Source organism: Myxocyprinus asiaticus, chromosome 13, assembly GCF_019703515.2.
Source record: "Myxocyprinus asiaticus isolate MX2 ecotype Aquarium Trade chromosome 13, UBuf_Myxa_2, whole genome shotgun sequence".
NCBI classification, from domain to species: domain Eukaryota; kingdom Metazoa; phylum Chordata; class Actinopteri; order Cypriniformes; family Catostomidae; genus Myxocyprinus; species Myxocyprinus asiaticus.
Window position 1 is genome coordinate 46,941,231 of NC_059356.1, and position 18,372 is coordinate 46,959,602.

The 18,372-nt window shown below is 44.7% G+C and overlaps 1 pseudogene; it reads left to right on the top strand.

Annotated features, from left to right (window-relative positions):
* The first annotated feature begins 61 nt into the window (after positions 1-61).
* Positions 62-18,372, top strand: part of LOC127449861 (uncharacterized) — a 26,730-nt pseudogene continuing 8,419 nt past the window's right edge.

Sequence of the window (18,372 nt, forward strand, 5' to 3'; positions counted from 1 at the left end):
TGTTAAAGTGACACATACGAACATGAACGTCCTTTGCAAAAATTTACATTTTTACAAAAATATATAGAAAACATGACTACTTTTAAATATTTGAAGATGATGTACCTGTCTAACTGTGTTTTAATGCCAATGCTGCTGATGATCGCTGATGGTAAGTAAATCTGTTTTCCTCTGGGTATGGGAGGTGAAGAAAGGATGTTTGTTTTATCTGTTTTTTGTTTTCTCAATGTGTAGCTCATCGTGCTGCAAATTTTAAAATTTTCCCTAGCAGAGAAATAATTAAGTACTGATATAATTCAGTGTTTAGTGACTGTTAGCCGTGTAAGAAATTAAATAAGCACAGTTACAGTAGTAGTTCTCCTTGAAGATGAACATAATATACAAAATATCAAGATGGCCGCCTCGGTGTGGAGCTCCTCAGTTCTTTTGTTGTTTTGTTTGTTTGTCCTGTGTTTAGTAATCTTTTTCCAGTCAGTTTTAACAGAGACGAACTGCTGAACATTCGACAGCATGTACCAGATAATATTTTTGCGGTTTTTGAATATTCAGATGTTTTGCTAGACATTTTAGTTAGAGGCGTGGCTTTGTTGTTCAGGAGACGCAGGCGAGGGAGACGAGCCGGTGCACTGGTCAAACTCCATCGGCGCAGATTTCGAACAGCGCTGCCGAATATTCACTTAGCGAATCTCCACTCTCTTCCTAACAAAACGGATTAACTACATCTCCTCACCCTCACAAACCTTTCAACCTCTGCTGCCTTGTGCTTCACAGAAACCTGGCTGAATGAAGCCATTCCAGACAGCGCGTTACATCTGCCGGGCTTCCAGCTGTTCAGAGCGGATCACATTACGGAGTTAACGGGGAAAACGAGAGGCGGTGGAACATGCTTTTATATCAGTGAAAGTTGGTGTACAGATGTAACAACGTTAAAGAGGATGTGCTGTCCTAATTTGGAAGCGCTCTTTATTAACTGTAAGCCTTTCTACTCGCCGCGGGAGTTTTCCTCATTTATTCTGGTGAGTGTGTATATCGCACCAAATGCATGTTTGAACACAGCGCTGCAACAGCTGGCTGATCAAATCACAGACACAGAACAACAATACCTGGACTCAGTTATTATTATTCTTGGGGATTTTAACAAAGCAAATCTCACACATGAACTGCCCAAATACAAACAGCACATCACATGCCCCACCAGAGACAGGAAAATACTGGATCATTGTTACACAACAATAACGGATGCATATCGCTCTGTTCCTACAGCAGCTTTGGGACTCTCTGATCACTGACTGGTTCATCTTCTTCCAACCTACAGGCAGAAATTAAAATCAACCAAGCCAGTAGTAAGGACTATAAAGAGATGGACCAATGAAGCATAGCGGGAACTACAAGCCTGGTTCAATTGCATGGATTGGAGTGTTTTTGAGGCTGAAGTCACAGACCTGGATGAGCTCACAGATATTGTTACATCATATATCAGTTTCTGTGAGGATATGTGCATTCCTACTAGGACTTATTTAAAGTTCAACAATGACAAACTGTGGTTTACAGCAGAGCTCAGGCAGCTTCGTCAGGCCAAAGAGGATGATTACAGGGGTGGGGATAATGTCTTGTACAATCAGGCCAGGAACACACTGAACAGGGAAATCAGAGTGGCTAAAAGGAGATACTCTGAGAAGCTGAAAAACAAGTTTTCAGCTAACGAACCTGCATCGGTGTGGTGTTGTGATTAAACAACTCACAAATTACAGGACTCCTACCCCCAACCCTGTAGGGAACCAACAACTGGCTGACGACCTCAATGTGTTCTACTGCAGATTTGAAAGGCCCAATCTCACTCCCCACACCCACTCTGACCTTCACTTCACACAAACACCAACACCTCCAGCAACCCCCATCCTCCCCCCTCCTGCTACTCAACCTGCACTTAAGATCTGTGAAGATGATTTGAGCCGCATCTTTCGGAAACAAAAGACGAGGAAGGCTTCAGGCCCAGATGGCATCTCACCAGCATGTCTTCGATCCTGTGCTAACCAGCTGGCCCCCATCTTCACACAGATCTTCAATAGATCACTGGAGCAGTGTGAAGTCCCATGCTGCTTCAAACGCTCAATAATTATTCCTGTCCCAAAGAAACCAAAAATCACAGGACTTAATGACTACAGACCTGTCACCCTGACGTCTGTGGTCATGAAATCACTTGAAAGACTGGTGTTGGCCCACCTGAAGAACATCACTGGACCCTTTCTAGATCCCCTTCAATTTGCTTATTGAGCAAACTGGTCTGTGGATGATGCAGTCAACATAGGATTGCATCATATCCTGCAACATCTGGACAGACCAGGGACATATGCAAGGATCCTTTTTGTGGACTTCAGTTCAGCTTTCAACACCATCATCCCAGCTATACTCCAGAATAAATTACACCAACTTTTTGTTCCCATGTCTATCTGTCAGTGGATTACCAGCTTTCTGACGGACAGGCAGCAGCTTGTGAGACAGGGGAAACTCACTTCTAGCACCTGTACAATCAGCACTGGTGCCCCCCAGGGATGTGTGCTCTCCCCACTACTCTTCTCCCTCTACACCAATGACTGCATCGCCAAGTACTCCTCTGTCAAGCTCCTGAATTTTGCAGACGGCACCACTGTCATCAGCCTCATCCGAGATGATGATGAGTCTGCATACAAAAGGGAGGTTAAACAGCTGTCTGTCTGGTGCAGTCAAAACAACCTTGAGCCGAACACACTCAAAACAGTGGAGATCATTGTGGACTTAGGAGAAACACCCCAACACTGACCCCCCTCACCATTCTAAACAGCACTGTGGCAGCAGTGGAATCATTCAGGTTCCTGGGCACTACCATCTCACAGGACCTGAAGTGGGAGACCCACATTGACTCCACTGTGAAAAAGGCCCAGCAGAGGTTGTACTTCCTTCACCAGCTGAGCAAATTCAACCTGCCACAGGTGCTGCTGATACAGTTTTACTCAGCAGTCATTGAGTCTGTCTTCTCCACTTCAATAACTGGTTCAGTTATGAAATAAGACATCAGAAGACTACAATGGACAGTTCGGACTGCTGAGAGGATTATTGGTTGCCCCCTCCCCCCATACTATACACTTCCAGAGTGAGGAAAAAGGCTGGAAAAATCACTCTGGATCCCACTCACCCTGCCCACTACCTTTTTGAACTGTTGCATTCTGGCCAATGCTTCAGAGCTCTGAGCACCAGTACACAGGAACAGTTTTTTCCCCCAGGCTATCCATCTCATGAACAGTTAAATTGCCCAATTGAGCAATAACTATGTGCAATACACAGTTTTTTATATTTATTCAACACATCTAACCTCTTCTGCCATTTCATTCCTCTAAAAAAAAAAAAAATTGCACTCTACATAACAGATTTGTATTTGCACTGTACATAACAGATAACAGATCGTATTAGATTTGCACTACCCATGTGTATGTGTGTATGTATGTATGTGTGTGTCTGTACATATGTGTATAATTAGTTTTATTTTTTATTTTTTATTATTATCTGTCTTGCTGCTGTTTTTGTATTGTTTTTGTATTGTTGTACACTGGAAGCTCCTGTCACCAAGACAAATTTATAGTATGTGTAAGCATACTTGGCAATAAAGCTGATTCTGATTCTGATTCTGATAAGCTTTGTTTGGTTGTCTGAGAGCAGTGTGGTGATTAAATGAGCATTTTACCAAATTTCTGGCCAGTAAAGTAACGATTCCTGCACCGATCATAACCTCACAAGCCTTCGAAAGACCAACACTCTTATATACTGGGCTGTGGTCTGAAAGAGCCGAGCATTTAAGGAGCAGTCCCCACAAAATCAATACTTACTCTCACCCTCATGTTATTTCAAATACTTATGACTTTTTTCTTCTTCTGTGGAACACAAGTGAAATTTGAAAGAATGTCTAGATCTCAAATCTTAATAAAACGAGAGTTGATATATAGCAGGATTCAAATGCTTCTGGTTTTGCAGCCAGTGTAGGTTTTATGGTCAAGAGGAGATACTGGAGCATTTGTTCTTGTACTGTAGATGACTGGTATCGGCTTATTCGATTATTGAGTGGATGACTTGAAAATGTGATGAGAAATGTGGAAAAAATTAGAGAGAATTGGTGTTCAGAGGAAGTATTTTGTTTTCAGAATTGTGGTTGTATGTTATGGTGGGACCCTGTTAGGTTTATTTATTTAGAGATTATATGCCTTGCTGTGATCAAAGAAGCCAACTTTGTGTTACAAGTCAAAGTCTAAGCATTTCTTAAATATTTATACAATACATTTAGATATGATACATCATAACATTTGGTATCCATAATGTAAGATATTTAAAGGTGCAATATGTAAAAAAATGTTTGCCAACATGTGAACGGCTTGTAACGCAACTTAAAAAATGAGCCCTTCCCAGACTTCCTAAGTTGCCTGTGGACTGATTTTCATGTGAAGGGAGTGGGTCGCTTTTGCCATAAAAATCCAAAGGATGTGTTATTTATGCGCGCTCCCGAGAGCCTTGGCTCAGTGCTTCTCTTCCGCTGTTCAACACTGACAACAAACTGCAACACTAGGTAATGTTACCTTAGAGATGGAATCCAGCAAACATCCGGCTCCCAGCACAACACCGACACCTACACAAACTCAGAGAAAGCCAAAAAAAACAAAAACATTTATTTACTGAATCCCGCCTGGCTATGCGGGAACGTGATCGTGGTCGAGCGAAAACATCATGATTACTTTCGTAACCTCCGTTCCCTGATGGAGGGAATGAGACGTTGTGTCGATGTAGTGACACTAGGGGTCACTCTTGGGAGCCACAAACACCTCTGATCTTTTTTTAAAAGGCCAATGAGAATTGGCGAGTGGAATTTGCATGCCACTCCCCCGGACATACGGGTATAAAAGTTGCTGGTATGCAACCACTCATTCAGGTTTTGTGCTGAGGAGCCAAGATAAGGTCCTGGCCATTTCAGCAGGTAGTTCAGCATTGTGGCAAGAGAAACACAACGTCTCGTTCCCTCCATCAGGGAACGGAGGTTACGAAAGTAACCATGGCGTTCCCTATCTGTCACTCACTCGACGCTGTGTCGATGTAGTGACACTAGGGGTCCTTATACAAAACGCCACAACTAACTGAACTGTGTTAGGTGAAGTGGCGGTGTGTGACAGGCAGACTGCTGTGTGCCTCATAGCCAGTGCACCAGGCCATCACGTAACCTCTCCCGATGTTCTTTATGAGCGTTGAACAGTCGTTCAGGAATAAATTGACTGCCCAACAAATAGGTGGACAGGCTAGCCCAGCTGAGGCCTCTTTTCCTTCTTTTTTCTCCCCAAAAAGAGTGGAATTTGTTAACTGACTGGGAGCCCTAAGTGTCTACGTGGGGGGGGGTGTCACTCCCAAGGGGAAGACACCACAGAGACCACACCCCGCCCAAAAAAAGGGGGGGGGGGGTATTTTGAGTGGAAATACGTCACATGGTCTTTACCGAGCCTTGTCGGAAGTATGTTATGTGGAGAGGTCCCATGGTAGGTCCTACCAAAAGGGGGAGGAGTTTCTACAAAGCATGGCGACTGGGGGCTGAGGGGCCCCTGCCCATGGAAGACGCAGTTTACCGACAGGGAAACGATTTTGTGGAAAATATCACATGGGGTTGCCTTCGGGGAACCAGTGCATGCGGAGCACCTATCTCAGTACAGGGCCTCATTAGCGCATTTACTGAGCCAGCAGCGAGTTTCTCCGCTAACTCGACTGCCACAGGGCTAAGGAGGAATGTCATCCAGGGATCATAGTCTTTGAACACAACTGGGAGTCAAGAGCGCACGTCTTCCCCTCAAGGGAGGGGAAAGGCGCTATGTGCAAGCCAGTTGTCCCGGAACTTACCTGCTCGTGCCTGCCACTACTCGTGACGAGACCGGCTCAACCCGGAGATTGTGTTGCCCAGCCCGCTGCTCTGCAGATGTCTGCCAAAGAGGCACCACTGGCCAGGGCCCAGGAGGCCGCCACACTCCTGGTAGAGTGGTCTTGTAACCCCGCAGGGGGTGGCACGTCCTGAGCCTGATGTGCCATCGTGATGATGTCAATGACCCAGTGGGTGATCCTCTGTTTGGAGACAGTGCTTCCTTTCCTCTGTCCACCAAAGCAGACAAAGAGCTGCTCAGAGATCCTAAAGCTCTGTGTACGATCCAAATAGATGTGTAAAGTGCGCACCGGACACAGCAACGACAGGGCTGGGTCTGACTCCTCCTGGGTCAGTGCTTGCAGGTTCACCACCTGATCCCTAAAAGGGGTCGTGGGAACCATAGGCACATAGCCCGGTCAGGGTCTCAAGATCACGTGAGAGTAGCCTGGACCAAACTCCAGGCACGTTTTGCTGAAAGAGAATGCTTGCAGGTCTCCTACCCTCTTGATGGAGGTGAGCGCAGTCAGGAGGACAGTCTTCAAGGAGAGTGCCTTAAGCTCAGCTGACTGAAAGGCTCAAAGGGTGCTCTCTGTAGACCCTGAAGGACTACAGAGAGGTCCCATGAGGGAACGAGGCACGGTCTGGAGGGGTTCAGCCTTTGATGACCTTCGTGGGTTCTTGGCAGCCGGCCGTGAGACAGGTGGCGTCTGCTTCCTGCGGTGGGCTCAATGCCTTGGCCGGGCCGAAGGGGCGGGCTGCGGCGGAGCAGGTGTAGTCACCGAAGGGGGATGCTCTTGGCGACGAGCAGACGGGGTGCGGAATCTTGAGCCATGCCGGGGCAGGATATGCGGGTAGCCTCCGTCTGCTGCTTCACCATCGAGAACTGCTGGGCAAAGTCCTCAACAGTGTCGCCAAATAGGCCAGCCTGGGAGATGGGGGTAACAAGGAACCGTGCCTTGTCGGCCTCACCCATCTCGACCAGGTTGAGCCAAAGGTGGCGCTCCTGGACCACTAATGTGGACATTGTCTGCCCGAGAGACCGCGCCATGACCTTCGTCACTCGGAGAGCGAGGTCAGTCGCCGAGCGCAGTTCCTGCATCAGATCTGGGGTGGAACTACCCTCGTGCAGTTCTTTTAGGGCCTTGGCTTAGTGGACCTGCAGGAGAGCCATGGCGTGCAGGGCAGAAGCGGCTTGTCCAGCAGCGCTGTAGGCCTTGGCCATCAGGGACAACGTGAACCTACAGGGCTTGGACGGGAGCTTTGGGCGTCTGCGCCAGGTGGGAATCGCCGTATAGGCCCTGGCCGCCCCACCATCGAGTGTAGTGAAGGCGGGGGAACTGAGAAATCGGGACCGGGCAGTAAAAGGTGCCTCCCACGATTTTGTCAGCTCCTCGTGCAATTCCGGGAAGAAAGGCACTGGAGAGGGGCGCGTTGAGTGGCGCCGCAAGCCCAGGAACCAATCATCGAGCCGCGAGGCTTCAGGGGAGAGCGGAGGGTTCCACTCTAGCCCGACGCTCGCGGCCGCCCGGGAAAGCATGTTCGTCATCTCTGCATCAGCCTGTGAATGGGCAATCGTCCCTAAAGGGGGGAGCCCAGCTGAGGCTTCTGCATCTGACTGGACAAGCCCGCTCTCCGATGCTGCACTCTAGACCTCATCAGCTTCGCGGGCTCCGAACAAGAGGTCGAACTCGCCATGAGACGAGCCGGCGGACTCATCCGGAAGCCCGATCGGGGCAGGCGAGTGTGTGTGCTGGGGAACGGGAGGTCCGTGGGGGGGGGGGGGGGGGTACCCGGCGGAGGCAGTCCCATTGGGGTCCCCAAATAGCCACCAGTGCTAGCCGCACGGGCCTCAAACTCTAGGTAGAAGGACCGAGGCGGGGAGCCGCTGGGGTGGCTTGCTTTTTTACGAAAGCGACAGGGGCATTCTCTGCAGTGTACCAGTGCAGAGGAGGGAGAAGCAGCTGAAATGCGCCATCAGATCCAGCAGAGGTGAAAGAACAGTCGTGAGAATTCAGCTCAGTGAGCATGACTGTTCGGCTCCGAAGAGAAAATCTGAATTAGTGGTTGCATACCAGCTCCTTTTATATTACGTATGTCCGGGGGAGTGGAATGCAAATACCACTCGCCAATTTTCATTGGCCTTTTATCAAAGAACAGAGGTGTTTCGGGCTCCCAAGAGTGACCCCTAGTGGCACTATATCGACACAACTTCGAGTGAGTGACAGATAGAGAACAATAATGGCTTCGTGATGATTATTAAATGAACAGTGTTTATTATTATTTTAGGCATTACAGTGAAAGGTCCCTCTGATCCTTTGGTTGTTCCTCTGGGAGGTTCAGTGATTTTGCCTTGTTTTGTTGACAAACCCTTAATATGAATGACTGGAGGTGGAATGGAGAAGATCAGACTCAGAGACTCTGGTTCATCTGTATCAAGATGGTGAGAGTAGACCAGAGGCCCAGCAGCAGGATTATCATGATAGAGCTCATTTCTTTACTGACCAGATTCAACATGGAAACTTCTCCCTCCTGTTGAACAATGTGACAGCTGAAAATGAGGGAAAGTACAGATGTAGTGTTTTCAGTGAGCTGGATTCTGGTGAAACTATGGTCAAAATAAAACATGTTGGTGAGTGAAAACCACAAAAATGTTAGTCAACATTTCAATGAGACAAAACTTCTAAACAGTAAATTTCTATTTCATGCTGTGATATTTTAAGTGTTCATTCTTTCAGAGCGTTTGATAGTCTCAGGATCAGATCACTCCATATCTGCATATGCGGGTGAAGATGTCACTCTGAACTGCTCTGTGGACTCTCACATCACACCTGAAGAAATTGAAGAGGTTTCATGAAAGAAAACAGATAAAGATGAATATATTCTGGTCCTGCTCTACCAAAACAATGAACCTATACCCGAATCATCACATGAGCAATACATAGACAGAGTTGAGTTCTTCACTGATGAAATCTCCAAAGGAAACTTCTCTCTCAGACTGAAGAGTGTCAGAACTGAAGACAAATGAGTTTATATGTGTCAAGTGTTTGCTGGAGGAGTTTCAGCCAACACAACTGTAGTACTGGAACAACTGGGTGAGTCAGAGTTAAAAAAGAAAAAACATATATGCAATAATTGATGTTTAAACTGATATATGAGTTTTATACTGTTTAGTTGTTTAGTTGCATGTAAATTGAATTAGCATTTTCAAATTTGACAGTAACAGTAAGAGTTTGAGTTGCTGTTAGAAAGCACTGAGTTGGATCTTGTTCATTAACTGCTTCAGTTCTTCAGAAGCTACAACTATTTCAAAGTGAAGTCTGAATGTTAACTCCTGTTTGTAGACAAAATGCTCAGTCATCTCTAGTGTGGGGTAGTCCTGCTTTAGGGGTGTGTGTGTCTCTGTGTGTTTTGGTCAGTGATTTTTTTCTATTAATATTGCAAGTGTGGCACTTTACATAAATACTTTTGGTACTTAAACTAGCCGTGTGCCATTTACAGATGTGTCAAACCCATTTTAAGTCAAGGTCCTTTAACACAGGCTGATTTTGTATTTGTTAAATATTCCTGGGGCTTATAACTTTATTCCACTGTAAAAACCAGTAATTTGGTCAAACAAAAGAGAACACATAGCATTGACTAAATGTACTAAACCCAGTTGCAAGAAACCCTTTTAGTTAAGAAAACTCTTTGTGACAAAACACTTACAATCATAATGAAGTGTTTTATTGTAAGGGATTTCTTAGAACTGGTTCCAGAGCCCTTTAGATTACAATTACATATAAGCTCAGCAAAAAAAAAAAAAAGAAATAAAAAAAGAAGAGAAACGTCTTCTCACTTTCAACTGCTTTTATTTTCAGCAAACTTAACATGTTTAAATATTTGTATGAACATAAAAAGATTCGACAACTAAGACATAAACTGAACAAGTTTCACAGATATGTGACTAACAGAAATGGAATAATGTGTCCCTGAACAAGGGGGGGGGGGGGTACTGTCAAAAGTAACAGTCAGTTTCTGGTGTGGCCACCAGCTGCATTAAGTACTGCAGTGCATGCGTGAATCAGAACTAGCGATTCCCGAAGTCATGCAGTAATACAGATCATATAGAAGAAAGAGAACAAAAACAATGCTGGACGTTTTCTTACAATAAAACTCTCACCTAGGGTTCCAAATAGAGTAGGACCGGCACAGGATGACTGAGATTTACATTCTGCCCTACTTCTTTGTTTTGCACATATTTCCCAAATTAACCAGTTGGTAGCAGCATTGAAACACAACTGGATCTGGCACTCAAGTGTACAAGCAGATTTCCTGTTTTACAATCAAGTGCTCACTGTGTGAATATTGAAGTATGGACACTAAATGTTCTGTTTGTGTGCATTGTTCCTTATTTCTTCTTGTAGATTTGTACCAAGAAAACTGGTAGAAATTACATTTGGAAGGCAAAACTCATGGAATTGTACACAGAATCTCTTGTGTACAGTAACTGATATTTGTGTTTCAGGTTTCTCTGTTTCACACATAATGGTGTTGATTCTCTGTATTACTGCTGTTGGAGCAGCATTTCTGCTCTGTTTAATCTACTTCACATCACAGAAAAAAGGTATGTTTGCAAGAAGGATATTCACATCTGCTGTAAATAAAGCCCATTTGGAGCTGTAAAAATACAATATAATCAGTTCAATTTAGTCTCCATTTCTCTGTACACAGTGTAACAGTTTTTTCTAAACATTTTATCATGTAAAATTGCCTTTTCTTTTGTCTTAGCAATTATTTAACATTATAAATTAAATGTATAATCTTTCAGGGTTCATTGTGAAATATAGTAGTTATGATTCTCCGGGACGTTCAGTGGTTCAGCCCTGTTTCATTGATCCTCATTTACTGAAGAAAGATCTGAAGGTGGAATGGAGAAGATCAGGAGCTCTAGTTTGTCAGTATCCAGATAATAAGAGTGAACCAGAGGTCCAGCAGCAGGATTATCATGATAGAGCTCATTTCTTTACTGACCAGATTCAACATGGAAACTTCTCCCTCCTGCTGAACAATGTGACAGCTGAAGATGAGGGAGAATACACATGTACCGGTTACAGCAAATGGGGTTCTGTGTTTTCAAGCAGCACAATGTTACAATACAGAAGTAAGTCAACAGATAAGAACCAAAAATCTATGGTAAATAGTCTTGATTAATGCTTTGGTATAATTTTGTTCTTTTGTTTTATATAAAATTTTATTTGTGTTTTGTCAAGTGAGTTTGATTCATTTCAGTTATAAATGTCATATATATACACCACTGAGGTGTTCCTACATTAACTAGTCCAGTTATTCAATCAAAGAACAGTGTGAACATGTATCTGTGGACAGTAAATGCTGCATCACTTCTGATATAGGCTTGTACAGTGATCTAGATGTGTTTTTTTATACGAGTGTCTGTATGAGATAGGCAAACAGAAATATGTCTCATATCATCAATGAAGAGGACAGGCATATCAGAGTCATTACAGTGAAACTGACAAACTGTTCTGAATAGCAACAATGTGTTTGGTCAGTTTAGTGCAGGATGGTCTGAACATCATCATATGACTCATATTTAATGAGGATAACAACATTTATTAAAAATAAAAAGCAGAAGTAGACATTTCAAGATGGCTGATACTGACAACTTTGATCTCATTCAGTGTTACTTACCATGTTAAATCCAAAGACAAAATTAATTATGTTTCTAGAACAAATAGTTCAGAAGGGAATAATAAGTGTCAGAGTCATGTTGCAGTGATTGTGTTCATGGACTCGCAGCTTCACTCTTTTTATCTATAAAGTCAAAAGCCCATTAACAATTTATTTCACAGTTATTATAAGAAAATCTTGAACTGTTGGCAGCACTGAAGACTTTGAGAAATCACTGAACTTTCCAGAATCTGCTCAGATTCTTCATTAAATTTCACTATTTTGAACTACAGTTCTGTTTACTGCTGTAGACTCACATGACTGAAATATGTTAATAAGAGGAGAAAACTAACAAACACCACTTAGTGTTGCTCACTTTCTGAACTTCACCTCTAACAAATAAAGAGAGTGTTTGTTCTTACCAGCACTGTCCATTGAAACATCATTAGTTCTGCGAGCGTAAAATACCCATCATGCACCTGGATCTGCACCTCTTCAGTCTATTGTAAATGAATAATACAGATTTAAGATGATACCTGAAATGTAGAGGAAAATGTTCTTTCTTGTCATATTCAAAGTCAGTTTAGGGCTTCAAAGACATTCAAATGAAATAATAAATAAAAAGACTTTATTGATATTATTTTACAGTTTGAAATGCAGTTGTTTTGTGTTTTCTCTCAACACAGCTCTGCATCTTAATATTGTGTTTTTCCACAAACATTTTATATACAAAACATTCTTCACTTTATTTGCCTGTAAACAAATACATTTTATTTCACAATTTAAATAATTTGTCTTTTCAATTTCAGGGTCCAAGGTTGAACACACTTGTGACCTGGTGGTTCCTCTGGGTGGTTCAGTGGTTTTACCCTGTTTAGTTGGTGTACCCTTACCAGTGAAGGATCTGAAGGTGGAATGGAGAAGATCAGGAGCTCTAGTTTGTCAGTATCCAGATAATAAGAGTGAACCAGAGGTCCAGCAGCAGGATTATCATGATAGAGCTCATTTCTTTACTGACCAGATTCAACATGGAAACTTCTCCCTCCTGCTGAACAATGTGACAGCTGAAGATGAGGGAGAATACATATGTACCGGTTACAGCAAATGGGATGCTATGTTTTCAGGCAGCACAGTTTTGGTACCGAGACTACTAGGTTAGTCAACAGTATGAAAAATCATTTTGTAGCCTCAATCAACACATTAGTTTGATTTAGTTTAGTATAATATTTTAGCATATTTTTATTTCCCAAAACCCGTTACACACAAAACTATAACCACAAAGAAGTTCAAACTCAATACAAACCTAAAAACACTCTTATTCAAAACGTGTTATTTTTTTAATCTAATTCAAGCTGCTTCAATGTAAATTCCAGGTTGAATATACTGTAAATTAAGTGCTATCGATAGCATGTGGGGCGTAATGTCAGTTACACAGAAAATAATTTAGACTCGTCCCTCAGTTAAAAACTCGTAATTATATAATGGAAGAAACAAGGCAAATTAAAGTCCATAAATAAAAATGAAAATACACAGTTTTGAAAGTATAGGCACAAGTTAGCATGAGACTACTGTGACAGAATTGAGTTTTACCTCGTCTGTGTAAAGTTTTATTTTTCTCCAGTTTTGACCATTTGGAGTCATTACACACAACACAACAAGGATAACGTTTGCACGATATGGACAAGTGACAACTATCTGTAAAGCTGTTTACATTAAGTATCGCATCATTTCAAATTCATCCACGTAAATCAACTGGCCCAACACTGGACGGAGGATTTAGACAACTTTACAGATCAAATAACTCTCATGTTTTATGGAATTAATATAATCTGTGTGCCTTTCAGCTTCATTTCTGAATTAAACCCTCTTTAGTACCTGCGCTGTTTATTTCCATTTCAAGTGCCTTACTGTAAATGCAATTTTTGCTGTTTTAAAAAAAAAAATTAAAAAAAATAAAATAAAGAGCTACAAGTCAAGATTATTTTCTGTGGTAATTGACATTATCAACATAATGCTGAGCTGGAATATTTCTTTCTAATGGCTCACAAAGGCATCAAAAACACAGATACACCAAGCAGCAATTACACACTATGAGATTTATTTTTATTACAGAGAATGAGGTTTTTCAGACCAAACTCGAAACATTTACATCTAGTCATTTGGGAGATGCTTTTATCCAAAGTGACTTTGAGTGCATAGAAGAAATACATTTTTATCCGTGTATCAAATACAGGAAAAAGAGTAAGAGTAATGTTGTATAGTAATGTGAATTGACATTTATTCTGAATCAGTATTTTGTCTCCGGTCAGATAATCTCATTGTAACACTTCTCAGTGGAAGTGGGAGGCGAGAAGCAGATTTCCTGGTTCAGGTAAGCGTTTTATTTTCCTCACTGCAGCAAATACACTCTTTCAAAGCTTTCACGCTGTTCAATAACTCAGTCTAAAAATCCACAAACTACTTCACAAAATAAACTCTCAACTTTGCAATCATAAACTCTTGACTTCACAATCGGGTCTCTGGTGCCCAGGCTCTCTCTCTCGTCTACCTGCTGTGTGGCTCTATTTATGCCGCTCTCCCCATGCTCATTGAAATTAGAGAAAGGTGTTAGACATAATTTAACTCAGGTGTAAGCACCCTTACCGCTTTCTCTCGCTCCGGAGAGATGCTTGACCATGCCCCCCGCTGCCACATATCCCCACCGCCCGACTCAGGCCGGGGCGGCATCCGGCCTGCCTACCACTCCCCCCTCATTCCTGGAAAGGAAGTCAGCGACAGCCATCTGCGCTCCCGGTCTGTGGACCACCTTGAACTTAAACGGCTGAAGAGCCAGGTACCAACGGGTGATCCGGGCATTGGTATCTTTCATGCGATGGAGCCACTGGAGTGGGGCGTGATCAGAACAGAGGGTGAAGGCCCGCCCCAACAGGTAGTATCGGAGAGTGAGGACTGCCCACTTGATGGCGAGACACTCCTTTTCCACGGTGCTGTACTTAGTTTCCCTCAGTGAGAGCTTACGGCTAATGTACAGCACCGGGCGCTCCTCACCCTCCACCACCTGCGAGAGTACGGCCCCCAGCCCTCTGTCTGAAGCATCTGTCTGTAAAACAAAAGGGAGAGAAAAGTCAGGTGAATGTAAAAGCAGCCCCCCGCAAAGTGCGGCTTTAACTTGCGTGAACGCCCGCTGACACTGTTCTGTCCACTGGACCGGGTCTGGAGCTCCCTTTTTAGTGAGATCAGTCAGTGGGCTGGTGATGTCCGAATAATTAGGTACGAACTTCTATAATAGCCAGCCAGCCCCAGGAACTGTCTCACCCCCTTTTTGGTCTTGGGCCTCGGGCATGTCGCAATCGCCGTTGTCTTGTCAATTTGGGGACGCACCTGCCCGTGGCCCAAGTGGAACCCCAGATACCGTACCTCCACCCGCCCAATCGCGCGATCTCAGAACCGCCCTCAGATGTTGCATGTGCCGCTGCCAATCATTGCTATAAATGATGATGTCATCTAAATAGGCAGCGGCGCAAGCTGAATGCGGCCTGAGGATTCGGTCCATGAGATGCTGAAACATAGCCGGGGCTCCAAACAAACCGAATGGAAGTGTCACAGACTGGTGTAATCCAAACTGTGTGGAGAAGGCGGTTTTGTCAAGGGGATCTGCCAATAACCCTTCGTCAAATCCAATGTCGAATAAAATTGAGCAGTGCCCAACCGATCGAGCAACTCATCAACGCGAGGCATTGGATACGCATTAAATTTAGACACCGCGTTAACTTTCCTATAATCCACACAGAACCGTACAGACCCGTCACTCTTAGGCACTAGAACAACAGGGCTGGACCAATCACTGTGGGATTCTTCTATTACCCCCATATCGAGCATTGCATCCAATTCTTCCCGAACGATTTTCTTCTTGTGTTCGGGTAATCGATTGGGGCGGCTACGTATTATGACCCCCGGCTCGGTCTCGATGTGGTGATGGATGAGGTTTGTACACCCCGGTAGAGGAGAGAACACATCCGCAAACTCTTGTTGCAACCTAGCAACCTCCGCGAGTTGACTCGGTGAGAGGTGGTCTCCGCAAGTGACCGGGGTGAACTGTTTATGTTTTGAACTCACCTCCGGTCCGAGCTCCGCCTTCACGGGAACTACTGTAGCCAACGTCACGGGAACCGCCTCCCTCCACAATTTCAGGAGATTGAGGTGGTATATTTGACGTGTGCCCCCTCTATCAGGATGGGTGAGGCGGGAACAAACTGCGGCCTACACTCTATGCTTTTTCCCCCGGAATTTAATTGTCAGGGTCACCACTGGATACTTGTGAATATCCCCATGCACACATTTCACCCTCACTGTTTTAGTTGTGTCCAATGCCTCGGGTTGAACCAAGCGTTGGTGGATAGTGGTTTGATTACACCCGGTGTCCACCAACGTTTGGTGAGTACCCCCCTTGACACTTACCGGTATCTGGTACGCTCCGGCCCGGTCGGGGGCAGCCTGTGGGAGGTCAGAGACCCGCACCACTGTCCCCAGCTCCATCAGAGGGCACTGATCCCGGAAGTGGTCCAGGTCCCCGCACCTCCAGCAGGCTGGCCCAGGCGCTACGCCCGCACTTGCATTGGCTGGCGCCCCCCTTGAGGGGGAGAGCGGCGGGGCATTGGGATAGGGGAAGGTGTCGGCTCCCACACCCGGGGAACTGGTCTCAGTGGCTGAAGTCCTCCTTGTCTGCGTGAGGCAGGAACGGGACCTGGAGAGAGAGCAGAACGAGAGGAGAGAGGGGAGGGAAATGAGAGGGAGGGGGAAGAGAGAGAGAGTGGGAGGGCTCTTCCGCCCTCGGGATCGCCGCCATGTGGTCCTCCACAAGCCAGATGGCTTCCTCCAGTGACGCCGGGCGGTGGCACTGGACCCACTCCGCCATCACTTTTGGCAGTTCATGTACTAATTGCTCCAGTACCACCTGGTCGATGATCCCGTCGACGCCGCGGTCCCCCGCTAGCAACCATCTTCGGCAGGCGTCGTGGAGCCGTTGGGCGAAGGCAAACGGGTAATCGGAGCTCTCCAGCTTCAGGCTCCGGAAGAGTTGACGACTTTCTTCTGGACTCCGACCAACCCGTTGCAGGATGGCTTTCTTTAAGTCTCCGTAAGCCAGGAGGCTCGTCGCTGGTAGTTGTTGAGCTGCGAGCTGGGCTTCCCCGGACAGCAGCGGTATGAGTCGGGCCACCCACTGGCCGAATGGCCAGCCCCAGATCTCGGCGGTGCGCTCGAAGAGATCCAGGAACGCCTCTGGGTCGTCTGCCGCCCCCATCTTCTGTAGCGCAGGCGGGGGTGACGGCGTGTGGGTGTCCGGGGCCGTGGCTGGAGATGCCTCCTGGCTGAGGAGGCTCCGGATCACCTGTCGGTCCTCTGCTTGAGCGCGCATGAGCTCCACAAACCGGCGGTCTTGATCTTGCTGGAGCTCAAGCAGGGATTGCTGGTGGCTCCGATGTAAGCCAGCGAGGGCTTGGAGGATCTCAGCCAACTGGGAGGACTCTACGGGGCGACTTCCGTCCATCTTCAAACCTTTTTCCCGGGTCTCGGCACCAGTGTAACACTTCTCAGTGGAAGGAGGAGGCGAGAAGCAGATTTCCTGGTTCAGGTAAGCGTTTTATTTTCCTCACTGCAGCAAATACACTCTTTCAAAGCTTTCACGCTGTTCAATAACTCAGTCTAAAAATCCACAAACTACTTCACAAAATAAACTCTCAACTTTGCAATAATAAACTCTTGACTTCACAATCGGGTCTCTGGTGCCCAGGCTCTCTCTCTCGCCTACCTGCGGTGTGGCTCTATTTATGCCGCTCTCCCCGTGCTCACTGAAATTAGAGACAGTTGTTAGACATAATTTAACTCAGGTGTAAGCGCCCTTACCGCTTTCTTTCTCTCCGGAGAGATTCTTGACCACGCCCCCGCTGCCACACTCATCTATATCACAGGTGATGTTACAGTACTATAGCTCTGTTCAGACAGCAGTGAGGAGCTCCTTTTGTCTTTATCAACTTCAGACAAGTTAATGTTCTCACAATCCACTTCCATTAGCTGGAGAACATACGTCTGCCTTACACCTTCCAGACTTTCATAGAGAAGAATAAGTTCAACTACAGCAGCACAGATCTCATCAGATACAAATGTTCTCATTGGTCTTTTTCCTCTCTGTCATCCAACTTCTTGAACTTGTATTATTCCTCAAATTTGATGCTTTGAGCTTATAGTTCTCCAGTTATTGTTACTATATTAAGATTGTGGTAACCCTGGTATTAGCCACCACTATCATCAAAACAAAATGAATAACAATGTTTAAAAAAATAGTCTGTAAGCTTCTTACACTGTGAAGAAGGTCCATTATCAATTTAATGGTTTTTATAGCAGTGAAATTAATTGCAGTATAAATAGCAATTTGGTCAAAACTGTGGTAAATGTGGTAAATATTGGGAAATACTGGGAAATATAGTGGAAAGCTTGATTAGAAAAAAATATCTTAAGAGTATTAATAAATACTTTAGTGATTGATAGTTCCTACAGAACAGATAAGATCAATAAATTAGTGTCATCTGATCATATCAATCTTCACATTGTTTTCACTTATTTATTTAAGATTGGACTATGAAAAATTACATGCATCACGCAACAGTACAAAGTAATGTTTGTAACTCATTTATCCCACTTTGACAATGCAGATTACAAGAAATAATATAATAATAATAATAATTTTTATTTATGAGTTTTATTGAAAAGATTTGTCTCTGATGAGA